Consider the following 17071-nt stretch of genomic DNA (forward strand, 5'->3'; position numbering starts at 1 on the left):
ATTAGGCTACAATACATTGACATCTGCAATTTTCCTTAAATATAGCATATTTAATATTTTCACCAAGTTTTCATGCATTTACTTTTAAAATTACAACTTATTTTTTGCTGATTTTGTGACTAATTATTAGGTAAATATATTTATAAACCGAAAGTTTTTTTTCTGAAGTATTATTTCCGACAACGCTTTTCAGCCACATACCTTCAATTAAGTTTTGAATGTGAGCCACTGTATAACACGTAGGGAAGACATTTCTAGAAAATTTTTTATTTTGTTACGTTGGTAGTAAAGTTAGGTAACGTAACTTCCCGTCCCACGTATTAAATTCAGACTGCGGACTAGCAAATCGTGTTATATTGAGATGCCAAATTAATATAGCCTACTCAGCATTTAAGATAACTTACATGATTTCTCTTTCTTATTTGACGTTACGATCACATTCAATGAAAAATGTTTGAGTATATTACTGTGATCTCCCAATAATACGGAATGTTATTTCTTGATTTTGCAACACTGAAAAGTAATGGTGCGTTCTTGGTATAGCTACCATTTAAAGGCTATTTCAATTTGCGCGGAACCTTCATCCAGCCTTGCTGTTCAGTTTGAGCATTTCATTGTTGTTAATAGCCTATAACACAGAACAACAAGAATAATTTTGTTCCGACTTAAAATAATGTGTCCCTTATGATTTGATGTGCGCTGAATCCGAAAATGTATCCCTTTTCTTTGAATCACTTATGGTTTTAAAGATATAGGCCTAGTATGATTTCACTTTTCGATAAGAGCTCTCCCAGGAAATATCTGTCGCGGGTTGGGGGTTGTAAACCAAAACGAAAGTTAATGCATTTTATGAGTTTATGACCTACTTCCTGTTTATGAGTTTATAACTTATTTCCGGTTTCTTATTGTTGTTGACATGTTATTTTGTACTTCTAATAAATAAACAGGTATTAGTACCTTCTATTCAGTAAATTTCATGACAGTTCAAAGTGAGGTCTACGCAATGAACAAACAAGGGTGTGGTTTTCAGTATTTGAAAGAAAATTTTACCTTTTGAGTGAAGGCAAATTAAAAGAGGGCATTTTCATCGGTCCACAAATTCACGAAGTTATGGCTGACTCCTTGTTTGAGGAAAAACTTTCCGTTACAGAAAAAATAGCATGGAGCGCATTCGAAGATGTTAGGTCAAATTTTCTTGAAAATTCTAGCGCAGACTACATAGAACTTGTTGTGGAAACCATGTAAAGTGCATATGAGAAAATGGGGTGTAATAAATGTCTCTCAAAATACACTTTTTATATTCTAATTTACATTTCTTTCCTCTTAACCTTGGAGCGGTAAGCGACGAGCATGGGAAAAGATTTCATCAAGAAATATCTGAAATGGAAAGGCGATATAAAGGAAGATCATCATCCAGCATGCTTGCAGACTATTGTTGGCTCCTTGTGAAATACAGTCCCGGGTATAGTTATAAAGATAAGTCATCCAGAAAATTATTTCAATGTAAGTTAAAATTCCGAGGTATTTCTCATATGCATGAAATATTTTTATTGTTATTGTGTTTTAAGCTATGTTACATAATTTTTCTATCCAGTACACATTTTTCAAGTATTGTGAGGAATTTTGAATCCCTAGTGTGTTGTAATTTTATCAGTAGCAGCAAAAAATTAAATACAAATAAGTTTTGTCATAAAAAATTCAATTCATTTTCCCCGGAAAATGGTACGTGATAGGGTAAATGGATTTTAAATTCAGATTTATAGGGCACACTTATTAGTAATATTCACCTATTTTTTATTTCGGAGCAAGACAAAAAATAAAAATTTGTTGTTCAGTTTTATTAGATAAATATATTTATAAACAGAAGGTTTTTTTATTCCTCTTGCCCAAGTATTATTTCCGGAGCAACAGATTTGAGCCACATACCTTCAATTCAGTTTTGAATGTGAGCCACTGTATAACAGGTAGGGAAGACATATCTAGAAAAATTTTATTTTGTTATGTTGGCAGTAAAATGAGGTAACGTAACTTCCCGACCCACTTATTAAATTCAGACTGCGTAGTAGCAAATCGTATTATATTGAGGTGCCAAATTAATATAGCCTATTCAGCATTTAAGATAACTTACATGATTTCTCTTTTCTATTTGATGTTACGATCACATTCAATGAAAAATGTTTGAGTATATTGCTGTAATCTATCAATAATATGGAGTGTTATTTTTTGATTTGCAACATTCAAATGTCATGGTGCGTTCTTGGTATACCATTTAGAGGCTAGCTATTTCAATTTGTGCGGAACTAGGGTGATCAGATTCATATCGATAGGAAAGAAGACACAAAACTTCGAAAAGGAGGATATTGTTAAAAAAAAGAACAAGAAGACAAAATATGTACTTAGATTTAGGCTTAGGCCAATATTATACTATAAATACGTCAATATCTATTTTCTTACAAAATATTTATAGTACAGATTTAGGCTTGTATCATACTTAAAGTATGTTAATATTACAAAAATAATTATGATAAAACTTAATAATAATGCTTATACAGTTAGCTACGTACATACGGAAAGTCAAGGGAACTATTAGTATTATTATTATTATTATTATTATTATTATTATTATTAAAGAGGAAAGAAAATATCTACCCTATTTATATTTAGGGTTAGGCCTATATTATACTTAAAATTATGTCAATAGGCTATCTATTTTTTTACAGTATACTTATAATAAAACTTAATAATATGAAATTATTTTACAATTAACTACATAGGCCTATGAAAGCCAAAGAAATTATAGCTATTATCAAAATACGTATAAAGACCGCAAAAAATGTGAATTTAATATTACTTTGTATGCAAAGAGAGTTATAATCGTTGGCAAAGAGTACATTCTGTCGATTCTGCTGCCACCTACAGGAAAATTATTTGAAAAAAGCATCAAATCAGATAATTTCAAAATATCAGACATACAAGTTACGAAAAAGAGGACATTTCTTGATTTTGTACAATGTCTTGACCTCACTCCAAGGGAAAAATTAAAATTTAACACAATCCTTCAGCACTACGAATACGCCGAACGAGAAATTACTGCGATGGAAGGAATGTTCTAATCTTCAATAAGAAATACAATAAATAATAAAACCAAAGAACATAACGAGTTAGAATCAGATAGGGAAAGGAAATGTGGTCGAAAACAAATAACTCTAAGAACAGATAGGGAAATTCGACGAATCACTTCGTAAAACCGAAGAAAACCAAAGATAATCAATAAGATCCTAGAGAAGAAAGAAGTAGTTTCTATCCGGATTCTACAGAGATGATTCAAGGAAATGGGAATACAATGTTTTATACCTCTAAAGAAAGCAAAGTTGACTGAAGAAACGACTGCAATGGGCCAAAAAAATATAAGGATTGGGCAAAGGAACACTAGAATAAGATATGCAATCATGTGGCATTATTACTAGAGGCACTACCAACTTAAACATTCTCCCCAACAAAAATAACTAATCGCGAAGTCAAATAGAAGTGACTCAAATCTATCCTCATAGTTTTCATTATCATATAGCTTATCTCGCGTAAACAAAATTCTAGCCGAAATGCATTGCGCCCATTATTGTTTCAATTTCCATAAGAAACATGATTGCCAGACATTGTAATACAGCTTGCTTAGCTTTTTATCTCAGTACTGCATATAAGTGCTAAATTTAAAAGTTCATTAAAATATTTGCGAAATGGTGGGCCCTGACAAATGTTTCTTTGGGGGGGGGGGGAGCACAATTGGTATGAATGATCTTTTCTGATCTAATGGTCATCGTGGTAACAGAAAGACCAAGTGCAAAGAATTGTGTGCATTTCGTAAAGTATATTGTAATATAATAATAATAATAATAATAATAATAATACTTTGATTATATTGTAACATAAATTAGTACACTACATAACAGATCTACATTTTCATCATGAACAGTGCAGAGTTTCTTATTCTAACAAGCTTCTGACTAAGGTGCAATTGCATAAGCCAGACATGTCAAAGTCAAATTGAGTACCAGCTATAAATTTGTAATGGGCGACCATTGTTTCTGGCTACAACACATACATAGAAGGAAACATGCGGGGCGGGAGGGAGTAAGCGAGACGGTATAAAGACCTTGACGTCTGGAAGAATGTATAACAATTACACAAACACAATGGAACACTTCATGAGAGACAGAAATGTGAAGGCAAATTAAAATTCAATACTGAGTTAAATATGAGTGAAGGGAGAAATAAAGTCTGTTTTTATAGAATGTAGCTAGCCGAATAAGGCAGCTTGTTTGTTATAAATAGGGGTGGATTCGTATGCACTATAAACGACAAAATATACATGCATGTATGCACTTAAAAACCACGTTATATACATTAAAAATAACAAAATATGCATTCTTGAAATTGAAAAAAAAAAAATTATTATTGATGATTTTTGTGTTTTATATATATATATATATATATATATATATATATATATATATATATATATATATATATATATATATATATAAGAACATTGAGACACCATCAGTTGTCAGTTGCTAAAGTTGCGTGTCCTTCAACCTACTGCTTAAGCAGTACACTTCTAGAGCATTTTTCGTTAGGCATCGTTGATAAATTATTGCGATGTACCGAAGTACATATGATATTTCCGTGCAGGAATTCTGCGTTATCATATGATGAAGGATCGGTGGAGTGGAGAAAAATTCTCTCCGGCACCGGGATTCGAACCCGGGTTTTCAGCTCTACATGCTGACGCTCTATCCACTAAGCCACACCGGATTCCAATTCCATTGCCGGCTTGAATCCTCCCCACCGATCTTTCGCCTGCACGGAAATATAAGTTACGTACTTCGATATATCGCAATAATATAATAGTCCACACCTGTGGAGTAACGGTTAGCGCGTCTAGCCGCGAAACCAGGTGGCTCGGGTTCGATTCCGTGTCGGGGCAAGTTACCTGGTTGAGGTTTTTTCCGGGGGTTTCCCCTCAACCCAATATGAGCAAAGGCTGGGTAACTTTCGATGTTGGACCCTGGACTCATTTCACCGGCATTATCACCTTCATCTCATTCAGACGCTAAATAACCTAAGATGTTGATAAAGCGTCGTAAAATAGGCCCTAACCTAATAAAGTAAAATAAAAAATGATATAATATGTATAATCACTTAGTGATTTAAGACGTCACTCATTCCGTCGGATTCCGGCCATTTAGTCACTCGTAATGAGTGCACCTCAGCACATTAGAATGGTGGACATAACATAACATCTGTATGTATAATATTACTCAATAAGTCCATCTGTCTAGTCAGTTGGTGTGGGTTGGGAATGCGCACTATAATTGTGTACCAGGATCTGCCAGAAGGGGGACTTGGACGAATTGACGCTACAGGAGACTTGTAATTTTTTTCTAAGACTGTACGTTATTTGGTAGATACGTTGATACAGTAGATTGAAAGAATTTTCGCAAGCTCGAGAATTAGTGACGGTTAGGGTTGGTTTGTTCAGACTTTTGGTACGCCTTGCATATATGCTTTTAGTCGATAGATATATAGGGACATCATTTTATTTTTACTTCAATTTTTATTGTATCTGAATTTTTGAATGTACTTCACTCCCACCCCCTCTACTAGTAAACTTCCAATGGTTCTCCACACAACAGAGGACCCGTGTGCAGTACTGCGTTACTGAGTATAGTAAGTTCCAGAAATATGTTCGCGTTTTCCAGTGACGAAAGAGTTTTCAATATTGAATCATATTTTTGCACAGGTACTGTCGTCCGTTTGCCTACGTCGCATCCCGGTTTCCCCCACCTGCTTCTGTTCGCCCCTCTGTAAAGTCTAGTAGCTGGGCTGTCTTAGCTCTTTTCTGAAAACATTAATTTCTGTTAGGAATTGGACGTCTACGTAATATTATACAACTGTTTAAAATAACTTAAATAAAAGGGCCTCGTTAAGTAATTAACTGTCACTTGATTCCCCCTCCTTTCTACGACCCTGCGACAAAACCAGTTGGACGGACAGTAGATAGGATGTCTGAGTAATTTTATCTTTTCGGATCGGGCAGAAGTAAAGATTGAATTTACAGTACATAAGGTACTCTTTTATAGAGTAGGCACAGAATTATTTCAACATGAGTTACTAGTACGAAGGATGAAACTGGCAATTGGAATTAGGTACAATAGTCTATAGTGCGATAATATGCACAAAAGAACTGAAGCCTGTATCGAAATTAACGGCCACCATTTTCAAAAATGTGTTTAACTATCCATATTACGATTAGTTTTCAATTTAACTTCATTCTCTACATTGTACGCTAATGTGCTGTAACAGTACAATATACACCGCATAATGAATACGTCCGAATGGATTGCTCTATTCGTGAGTAAAAACACTAAGTGTTAATACAGTACTGTATTTTGATTAAACAAAAACCTAATGAAAATTATCAAACTCAAAATCGCGATACTTCCTAGTTTACGTAAATGGATGAACTTCTTTTCTTCCCTCCTATACCTAGTAGAGTGATTTGTATTTTACGCCAGTGTCATCGAACTCCAGTCTTTTTTTTTAGTAGGTTATTTTACGACGCTTTATCAACAGCTTAGGTTATTTAGCGTCTGAATGAGATGAAGGTGATAATGCCGGTGAAATTATTCCGGAGTCCACCACCGAAAGTTACCCAGCATTTGCTCATATTGGGTTGAGGGAAAACCCCGGAAAAAACCTCAACCAGGTAACTTGCCCCGGCCGGGAATCGAACCCGGGCCACCTGGTTTCGCGGCTAGACGTGCTAACAGTTACTCCACAGGTGTGGACAACTCCAGTCTTGGAAGGAGGAGCAAGCGGTGTTTCCGGTTGTAGACCTTAATCCAAGGATACAGCCAGGTTAATATTAAAAATGTTAGTAAAAATAAAATGATGTCCCTGTGCAAAGAGAAGTATAACCGAAGAAATATACACCGTAGACTCTGACAAAAGCATGTCTTATTATTTATTAATGGAGAAAAATTCGTTCCGGCACCTGGAATCAAACCCAGGACACTCAGCACGTGAAAACCCAAGTTCTCACGAAATCAAACAACGTTTGCCAAAGGGGACTTATCGTATGGCAGCCGGTAATTTTTCTAAGACGATATCAATAACATACTGCACAACAATGCAGAAGAAAGAAAAGTGATCCCGGTATATGTAAACATAAAGACGAGATTAAATAAATTAATTAGAATTTACATTTCGTATGATATCTTCAGGAAAGTAAGCTTTATATAAAAAGTTTGTTAGCACTCTTACGTAGTTTTATGTATGTGTGTGTGTGTGTGTGTGTGTGAGAGAGAGAGATAGAGAGATTGTTTTAAGTTATGCCCTATTATAATTTGTAGTAGACATACAGTTCAAGCCTTATACAACTCGGTCCGAAACATCGCGGATATGGATGTAACACTGTAAGAAACATGCTCCCCGAAAATACCTTTATTAAATGATCATATTCCGATATACTGTACCACGGTCAAGCTATAACGGGAGGAGGAGGTAAATGATGTCCCCCATAATCTTGTTATATCTCGATTCTATAATTTTGCTTTGCTCCCCCCAGTGAAACTGTTCTCTCTCCGCCTATGTATTAGAATTAGATCATCAAACAAAGGAAAGAAATCGAAATAAATTAATACTTTTCTATAGCACGCGAGACTGGTACTTCAAACTTGAATTTTTCTAAGTTGTCTGGTGCGGGAATCGACAGTTTAGATTAGTTTAGGTGTTTGGTATGCCATCCATATAGACTATGTATCTGTGACAACTTAGGTTAGGTTAGACTTTTTATGCTCGACCATGCCGAAATGTAGTAATTTTACACCTGGTAGCAGCCCTTTAATGGATCTCATTAAAGTACACTTATTCATTAAAGTTCAGGTCTTCCACCAATCAGAAAACACCATTGTAGCAATATGAAAGCGCAAGTATCGATTATTCTCGGATATGCAATCGAAAGACAACTAGCGAAACGTCACGGAGGCTGGAAATCCAATGCTGTCGCAGAAGGTTATGTTCTGTTACTATAATAATTAGCGTTAATTGTAAATAATATTCAAATAAATTCAATTTGTCATCTCGTTTTTCAATGTCTAAATCAATTTCAAGGTTATATCAAGATTAATGTTCATTTTACTCTCTAGATTATATCAAGGTCAATGACATTTGTTCCTAGGAAAAAATCAATACTTTCGCGTCTGCGCACATCTCACAGTTTACGAGATATTGCTTGCGCTCGTCTCATAAACATACTCGCGTCTTAATTACTACCATTATAGACTCGTTGCATAATGTACTATTTTGTATGCTTTGCATATACTAAGTGAAGTGAAATATGCATTTCGAGTTATATTTTGAAATGTTCTACTCCTTTATTTCAGTATTAAATAATCAGGTCAATTTAGTGTGTCCACCGGCCACTGAACAAATATTGCACACTTTTATCATTACCAATGTGACGCTATAAACCAATTTTCAATACTTTTGTCACAGCCAGTACTCATTTAAAAAAATACACTGAAAGAACTATGTATATGTAATTATTATGAAAGTCGCTATATTTTCTTCCTGGAAGTACGATCCACTTCCAATAGATGGCTCTCAACATCAAAGGCAGGGCCAGCAATACTTCAAACGAAATTATACTAAATGTGAGGAATGTTACTACAGGTGTCTAGTATTATGCGACAGATTAAGTTAGGTTTGATTTGATTAGGTGTGTAGTATTATGACAGAGGTTAGGTTAGGTGTGTATTACTATGTTGGCGACACTGAAACCCACTGTTACATTAACTAAATATGGCGGTATTCTTCATTCGCGCACGACGATTTTCGTATATCAATAAGATACGTATTTAGGACGGGTTGGGTGGATATACGGCTCTCCCAGTGATCACGTCAATTTCTACTAATTAATACTATAAAGCCAAGGCATTTTCAAGGTATTTTATCAGGTTCCTATAGTGGCTGGGACATAAGTAATATTCACCAATAATCATTTTTAGGCTGCCTACACCGATCAATTCTTTCCAATTTTTACCCGGTTTCTAATATGTTTTCAAATCGACTCACGTTCTATACGAATTCTGTACATTCTCTCTAAAAATTATACAATTTTACAATTTTCTTCGTCAAGAAACATTGAGTGTCGTGTGCTATAGAAACTCCCAAATTAAATATAAATAATATAATTGACAGACTTCAACAGTACACATCGAACCGATATAATCATTTACTAAGGATGGAACCAAGTCGTCTCCCGGTACAGCTTTTCAGCTACACACCAACAGGAAAACGAAGTTTGGTCGCCCGAAGAGACGATAGATATATAGACAGACAGACAGATTTATTCGTTCTATAATATTCTTACATTTGCTTTATAGCATAGAATAAAGAACATGTCCAATTCATACGTTTAACAATAAAATGCAATACACATAAAATGCAAATATGAAATGTGTACAGAATTAATACCTTAATAACAGTAATATTTTATACAATGTAGTATGTTTACCATTTAATAGTATTATAATATTTACACAGTACTGTGAAATGTCAAAAATTCATCTATTTTTTATTTTTTATTTTATTGGGTTATTTTACGACGCTGTATCAACATCTCAGGTTATTTAGCGTCTGAATGAAATGAAGGTGATAATGCCGGTAAAATGAGCCCGGGGTCCGGCACCGAAAGTTACCCAGCATTTGCTCGTATTGGGTTGAGGGAAAACCCCGGAAAAAACCTCTACCAGGTAACTTGCCCCGACCGGGATTCGAACCCGGGCCACCTGGTTTAGCGGCCAGACGAAAAAAAATTCATCTACAGAATAGAAAGTGTGAGATATTAAGTAATTTTTTAGTTTTACCTTAAATAATGCAGGGTTTTGGCTATGATTCTTAATGTCTTCAGGAAGACTATTGAACATTTTTATCGCCATGTAACGTACTCCCCTTTGAAAGTATGATAAATTTGATGATGGCGTAAGAAAATCATTCCTTCTGCGGGTATTTATACTATGTATGGCTGAGTTAGTTGGAAAATTTTCTTTATTACATAAGAGGAAATTTATTGTAGAGTATATTTATTGATTTGTTAAGGTTAGAATCTCTAATTTTTTTAAAAATAATCTACATGATTCTCTAGCCTTTGCTCCAACTATTATTCTAATGGCTCTTTTTTGTAATAAGAATATATTTTTACTATCTGCAGAATTTCCCCAAAATATTATTCCGTAGGACATAATGGAATGAAAATAGGCAAAATATATTGTCTTTAAGATACTGTCATTTAGAAATTGTTGTAACGACCTAATTGCGAAGCATGCTGAGCTAAGTTTGGGGGTTATTTCTTTGATATGATTTTTCCAATGTATTGTATTATTAATATGCAAACCAAGGAATTTGGTTGTTGATGTTTCTAGTAGAGGTATATCGTTGATAGTTGTGTCCAATGTTTCAGAGATGAAATTTGAAGTGGTTTTAAATTGAATTATGTTAGTTTTATTAATGTTTAATGCTAGTTTATTGGTTGTAAACCAGTCATAAATTTTAAGGAGAATTATTTCTGTTTTATATTTGAACGTGGCAAAGTTCTTCTGTAATTATAATACTTGTGTCATCTGCAAATAAAGTGGGATAACCTATTCCTTTTATTATGGGGCCAAGGTCATTTATAAAAATTAGAAAAAGAAGAGGCCCTAATATAGATCCTTGTGGGACCACTGTATGAACATTTCCCCATGTTGAAGTAGATTTAAAGGAGTTATTAAATGCGTTGATTTCAACTTTTTGTTTTCTGTTTAGGAGATATGACTCAAACCACTGATATGCTATGCCTTTAATACCATAGTATTCTAATTTTTGTAGTAGAATTTTATGGTTAATACAATCAAAAGCTTTGGAGAGATCACAGAATATCCCTCCTACTAGTAATTTTTTATTAATAGCTTCCAGAATTTTATCAGTTAAATTCAACGTCGCTTGCTCAGTTGATTTATTCTTTCTGAATCCAAATTGTTTCGGAATGAGAATGTTGTATCTATCAAGATGATGATATACTCTCTTATATATAACCTTTGAGAAGACTGGTAGAAGGGATATGGGCCTATAGTTTTCGGGCGAGGGAATAAGGGAATAACAACTGAATATTTTAGTCGCTCTGGAAATACACCATTAATTAAACATTGAAAAGTTACATAAATAAGACAGGGGCTTGGCAATTATTTGTGAACTGGCTTTTAATATTTTGCTAGTAATTTCATCATATCCCGAGGAATTTTTAGACTTTAATTGCTTTAGAATTGTAATTATTTCTCGTGAATTTGTTGGAAATTTTTTAATATTTGGGAAAGTTACAGGAATAGATATTTTCAAACAATGGATGGCATTATTATTATTATTCTGTGGGATGTTTAGGTTATCAGTTATTGAGAGAAAATGATTGTTGAATATGTTCGCAACTTCTGTTGCATCTGATGTTTTTCTATTATCTGTTACAAGAGTGTAACCTTGTTCTAAACTTTCCAGTTTCTTTTTTTATTATGTTCCAAGTTGTTTTGATTTTATTATTTGAGTTTAGAATAATTCCGTTGTAGTAAAGTTCTTTGGCTTTTAAAATTACTTTGTGTAATATTTTAGAGTACTTTTTAAAGTGAGCTATTAATTTGGGGTCATTACTATTTCTACTTTGAATATAGAGAGACCTCTTAGTTTTACAAGAGATTTTTATGTCTTGTGTAATCCAATTGTTTTTAGATGCTTGAGAATTTTTGTACTTTACAGGAAAACTGGATTCAAAGATATTTAAGAATGTATTATGAAACACATTGAATTTACTATTCATATCATCATTATCATATACTGATTCCCATGTTTCATTTTTTAGTTTAGCTTCGAAGTCCTTTAAAGATTCTTCATTTATGACCCTTAACCTAAATTTATTCGGGTGTTTTGATGCAGGAATGCTATCGTTTATTCTTATTAGTTGAGCATCATGGTCTGAAAGACCATTTACAATGGGAACTGTGCGGTAACTATCTAATTTATCTTTCCTTATAATTATATTATCAATTGCAGAAATTGATTCTTTTTTATTGTAGTTGGAAAATTGACTATGTATTAAATTGAAGGTTGCTAATAATGTGTTAAATTCTTCTTTTTTAGTGTTCTCAGTGAGATAGTCAATATTTAAGTCTCCGCAAAACATGTATTAGTGTTTTTTTTTTTTCATGTAGGCCTATGTGTTGTAATGTATTTTCTAGTAGATGAAGAAAATGTTTGAAATCTCCAGAGGGCGACCTGTATATACCTATAACTATAAGATTACCAGATTTTAGTTCTAATTCTACCGCACACAGCTCTAAATCTTTTTCTCTGCTAAATTTTGAAAGGCTGATATTTTTTAAATTTATATCGTTTCGAATAAATATACACACACCTCCCTTCTGTAGATTCTGTCTACAATAGCTATCTCCTAGTTTGTATCCTTCCAGTGAAAGTGCCGATAATTCCTGTTGTTTCATATGATGTTCAGTGACGCATATTATATATGGGTTTATTTGTTCTATTTCTAAGAATGTTAATAACTCTGGTGACTTGTTTCTAAGGCTTTGTATGTTTTGCTGAAATAAACTAAACTGACTTTCGGTATCTTTTGTTTTTGAATTTGAATTAACCCTACAAAATTTATGATTTGTATTTACTTCACTGTTCTGATTACCTGTAGGCTTACTTTCTTTTTCTAATTTATATTTTACCCTAAAAAAGGAGATGCTCTATGATGAACAGCAGGAATTATATTGGTAATCACTGGAATCCTACCCTTTATTCTATTAGCGATCAGATGCGAAAGCTTCTTCTTGCCTCTAGAATTCAAGTGTAGGCCATGAGATGTATAATCATCTCTCTTAATGCTACATACCTCTATCACACCAATATGAGAGGCATTGGGTCTGATCAAGGCACGTCCGAGTCGTGCATTCATACTCCTCACCCTGCTATGAAGCCACGGCTTGTCATACCTGTCAAAAAGCTCCACTACCTCCACATTTGTGTGGCTGCTGCCCTTACTCATGTTCTCTAGATCTTTCTCAATAGAGTAACTAACATCTCTATCCAGGCTGTTCCCTGGCCCACCCACTATTACAATATGATCCCTCTCGGTAAAACCAGAAGATAGTTTTACCAGATCTTCTGTAACATGAGTAAGTCCAGCACCAGGTTTTACTATGCTACAAGTCTCATAGTCAGTCCCTAATTCCTCTTTCGACAGGTTTGCTATTCCCCTCCCGTGACTGCTCCCCAGTAGCAATACTTTACTTTTTCTACCATCATCTTCAGCAGAAGCCTGTTGTGGAGGATTTAGGGATGGTTGATCAACTTCCATTGTTTCTAAAACATTGAATCTGTTGGTCAACTTTACTTCACTAACATCCTCAGCAGAGAACCTTCTCTTCCTACGATTTCGTCTGGATACAACCTTAAAATCATGCAAATCTGGATTGAAAGTTGAAGCAACATTTCTACTTCCCAATTGAATTTTGAAAAGTTCCAGCTCATATCGTAGGTTGGCGATGGTTTCCTCCTGTTTTACAACTAATGTTTTATAGTGACAGAGTTCACATGACCAGTTATCGCATAGACTAACCTCATCACTACTAGTGTTACTACATCCGTAACGAAACCACATTCTACAACTGTCACAAAATACTCCCTGTCTAACTTTCCTACGACACGCACCACAGTTGCCACTCAAATCACACGCCTTAGCTCTCATGTCACTGGCACAATAAATCACGAAAACAATTAGGCCTACACTTTACACTTCCTAGTATTACACCTTAACATCTACACAAAATTCAGTAAATAATTCCTTTAAACCACAGAGAAACAGTTTTCTCAACATTCAACACAATCCTTATTCACCAGTGAAAGAAGTAAACCAAAATCGACACAAAATTTAATAAATTTCAGAACACGGATTCCTTCCTTTCCCTCTTACTTCAAAATTCCAACCTTGTGCACACAAAATAAATTATTGACACTGAAAAGTGCCTTTTCGTAAGCATGATGATGCGCGTTCGACAAATGCAGACAAATCTCTTTTCGTAAGCATGATGATGCGCGTTCGACAAATGCAGACAAATCTACAATGTAACACCACTCACGTCAAACAACCAAGAACAACAGGACAACGTCATTATCCATTCAAAATTAACGAAAATTCTAGAATAAATGACAACTATAACCAATCAAATCGAAAGAAAATCACAACAATCATAAAATGACAAACTTTCAATAGCTTTAGCCATCAGACACAACATAACACCACTCACGTCAAACAACCAAGAATAACTGATAACGTCATTATCCATTCAAAATTAACGAAAATTCTAGAACAAATGACAACTATAACCAATCAAATTTTAAAAAAAATCACGACACCTAGTATAAAAAACCTAGAACTAATATGTAAAAGTCACTAGAAGATCACTAACATTTAACTCTGAAATAAAGAAGTTGCTAATACTTAGGTACTATAGTCAACCAAGTGCCCGTCTTCTATCAAATTACCAAAATATATTACCTAGGCTTAATCCAAAATCACAGCGATTAAATTAAAAATATAATATAAGCAATTAAGCTAAAATGTAAAATACTTATGAAAACGCAGAAATAATAAAAATTACTCTATTAAAATATATACAAAGTATATACAATTCAACGAAAAGTCATACAAACAATAGGCCAACACTACACTATCACTTCACTATACCACAATTGCCGTTAAACTACACGACACGTCACTGCACTTATATTTCAGTCTAGAAGAAACTTCACTATTTATGTTTTAAATTATTTATACTTTGAAGTATCACCACACTACAATATTTCAATGGGCCAACACTACACTTTATCATTTCACTATATCGGTACCACACTTGTCGATGTTAATCTACACGATACGTCACTTCACTGTACTTATATTTCAGTCTTGATGCAACTTCACTATTTATATTATTTAACACACGCAGTTTCTTAACCAACAATAGTATTTATATTGAAATGTGCTATTAATGATTTAGCCTAGTCCTTCTTAAACTATGTAAACACGTTCTATATTAGGTGTTACAATTAAGCCTACTTGTGTATCAATTAAATATTTCAACTTTACAAATAACAAAAAGCCTTAAATTTAGTCAATTATGAGTTAAGAATTACTCAAGTTAAAAGAAAAGGTCGGGAGTAGTGACCAAAGTGTTGAGTGATATTTGAGGTTAACTGTTTACAATATGGCGATTTATGTTGCGTATGAAATGCGAAGTATATAATTGCAAAATTGCGTGGGAAATGGATGTTATGAATTTATGATTTATATATCAAATGATTGGGGAGTATTTTAAGTATCTTTAAATATGATGCTATGAATATATATATGAGAATTGTATTAAATATGAGTATGAAAACACAGAGCTGCTTTATCACAATCTTACCTCCTCAGTCACTACAGCCAACCTCCCAATTGTGATGCCGGAACGAATCATCAGACCAAAGCCATGTAGAATATGACGATTATTATTGATGTTGAAACAGCGAGTCACTAAATAATGTTGCTGGTATTTTATACCAGTTTTGAAGCAATAACCATATTTAAGTCTAGAAAAACTCTTAACCGAAAATTTTGACCACCGTATCATTAACGAACATTTTTCCAACTAATGCATTCATCTGATAGTAATCACGCAGAGGTTTGTACGTAATTGAGGTGTCTCAAAGAAAGATATTTTATGGACTGATTCTACGACTACCAAAGAACTGAAAGATTCAATATCACAATAAACTGCAGATATTCAACGGAACTAACAGGAAGATTCTATTACAATTGTAGAAGTATACGGCTTAACATAATTTGTTAAGACATTTGATATGAATTATTAAATATACGCCATTGTGTTACGAACAAAGTTTCATTAAAAACATATATATCTTAATTGTTACGAATAACATACTTCTAATTTTCATTAGAAGTCCGAATGTTTAAATAAATTTACTTACGCTGAACTCAGAGCGACTCCTATCTGCCAACGTCTACTCCGTAGACTTAATTCTGACAACCTATACGCTGGTTCCTACTCGTTTAGTGAGTTCAGAAAGAAACTGTTCTTTTTTTCAAAGTTAACCATTCTATTCGTACTCCAACAAGTACTTTCAGAAATGTAATACATTTGCTTAGATTTATTTTAGTAGGTTATTTTACTACATTTTCTTAGATCGCTAAAATTTACATCGGATTTGAATTTTTTACATTCTTAAAAATATAAAGAACTTGTTTTTATATTTGTTACACAAATAAATATAGTAAAAAGTATATTAATAAAGTTAATTAAGTAATAAATAAATTAAATAAATAAATAAATAAATAAATAAATAAATAAATAAATAAATAAATCAATAAATGACCTCATTGAAGCAATTGTTAGCATGTCTGATTATGGAATGAGAGGGCCCGGTTCAAATTCTGGTTGGAGAAATTACTTGGTTGCGTTTTTTTCCGAGGTTTTCCCCTTAACCAAATAAAACAGAATTGCTGAGTAAAGTTCGGCGTTAAACCTCGAACTCCTTTCGTCTTCATTAATTTCAAATTCATCTATCATCTTTCAATAGTTTCAGGTCAACAGAGGATGCAGTAAGATATAGTATCGTTATTTGCATACAGAAAGCCTCGATCTGAGAAAATTGAAGAAGTTCCAGGAGTACGAATGAGCTTTCGTAGCAGACCTTGTAAGAACATGGTGATGCGTAGCTGAAGCGGTAGATGGCACCAAGCAGTGAATCACGATATTACCGCAGTCTACCCATACTATATACAGTCGCGAAGCTCAATATGTAGTAAAAATGCAAAAATGGGTAGTTGCCCATCACTAGGATCGCTACTATCGCCTCATCATCGCAGATCTCTCTCCTAGTAGATGACAAAATATGTTACACTTTCGTTGTGTTCTTTTGGAAA

At 33.8% G+C, this 17071-nt stretch overlaps 1 protein-coding gene and 1 non-coding gene across 2 annotated transcripts in view; both read right to left on the reverse strand.

Moving 5' to 3' along the window:
* Positions 1–16159, reverse strand: part of LOC138698231 (uncharacterized) — a 33859-nt gene extending 17700 nt beyond the window's left edge. Inside the window, exon 1 of the mRNA XM_069824033.1 lies at positions 16117–16159. The gene's annotated coding sequence lies outside the window, so the exon portion shown is untranslated. The remainder of the gene's footprint in view (positions 1–16116) is intronic.
* TRNAY-GUA (transfer RNA tyrosine (anticodon GUA)) lies at positions 4741–4812 on the reverse strand. The gene has a single exon. It is a non-coding gene; the product is annotated as a tRNA-Tyr (tRNA).
* Positions 16160–17071: the final 912 nt, after the last annotated feature.

Source organism: Periplaneta americana, chromosome 4 (genome assembly GCF_040183065.1).
Source record: "Periplaneta americana isolate PAMFEO1 chromosome 4, P.americana_PAMFEO1_priV1, whole genome shotgun sequence".
Classification (NCBI taxonomy): Eukaryota; Metazoa; Arthropoda; class Insecta; order Blattodea; family Blattidae; genus Periplaneta; species Periplaneta americana.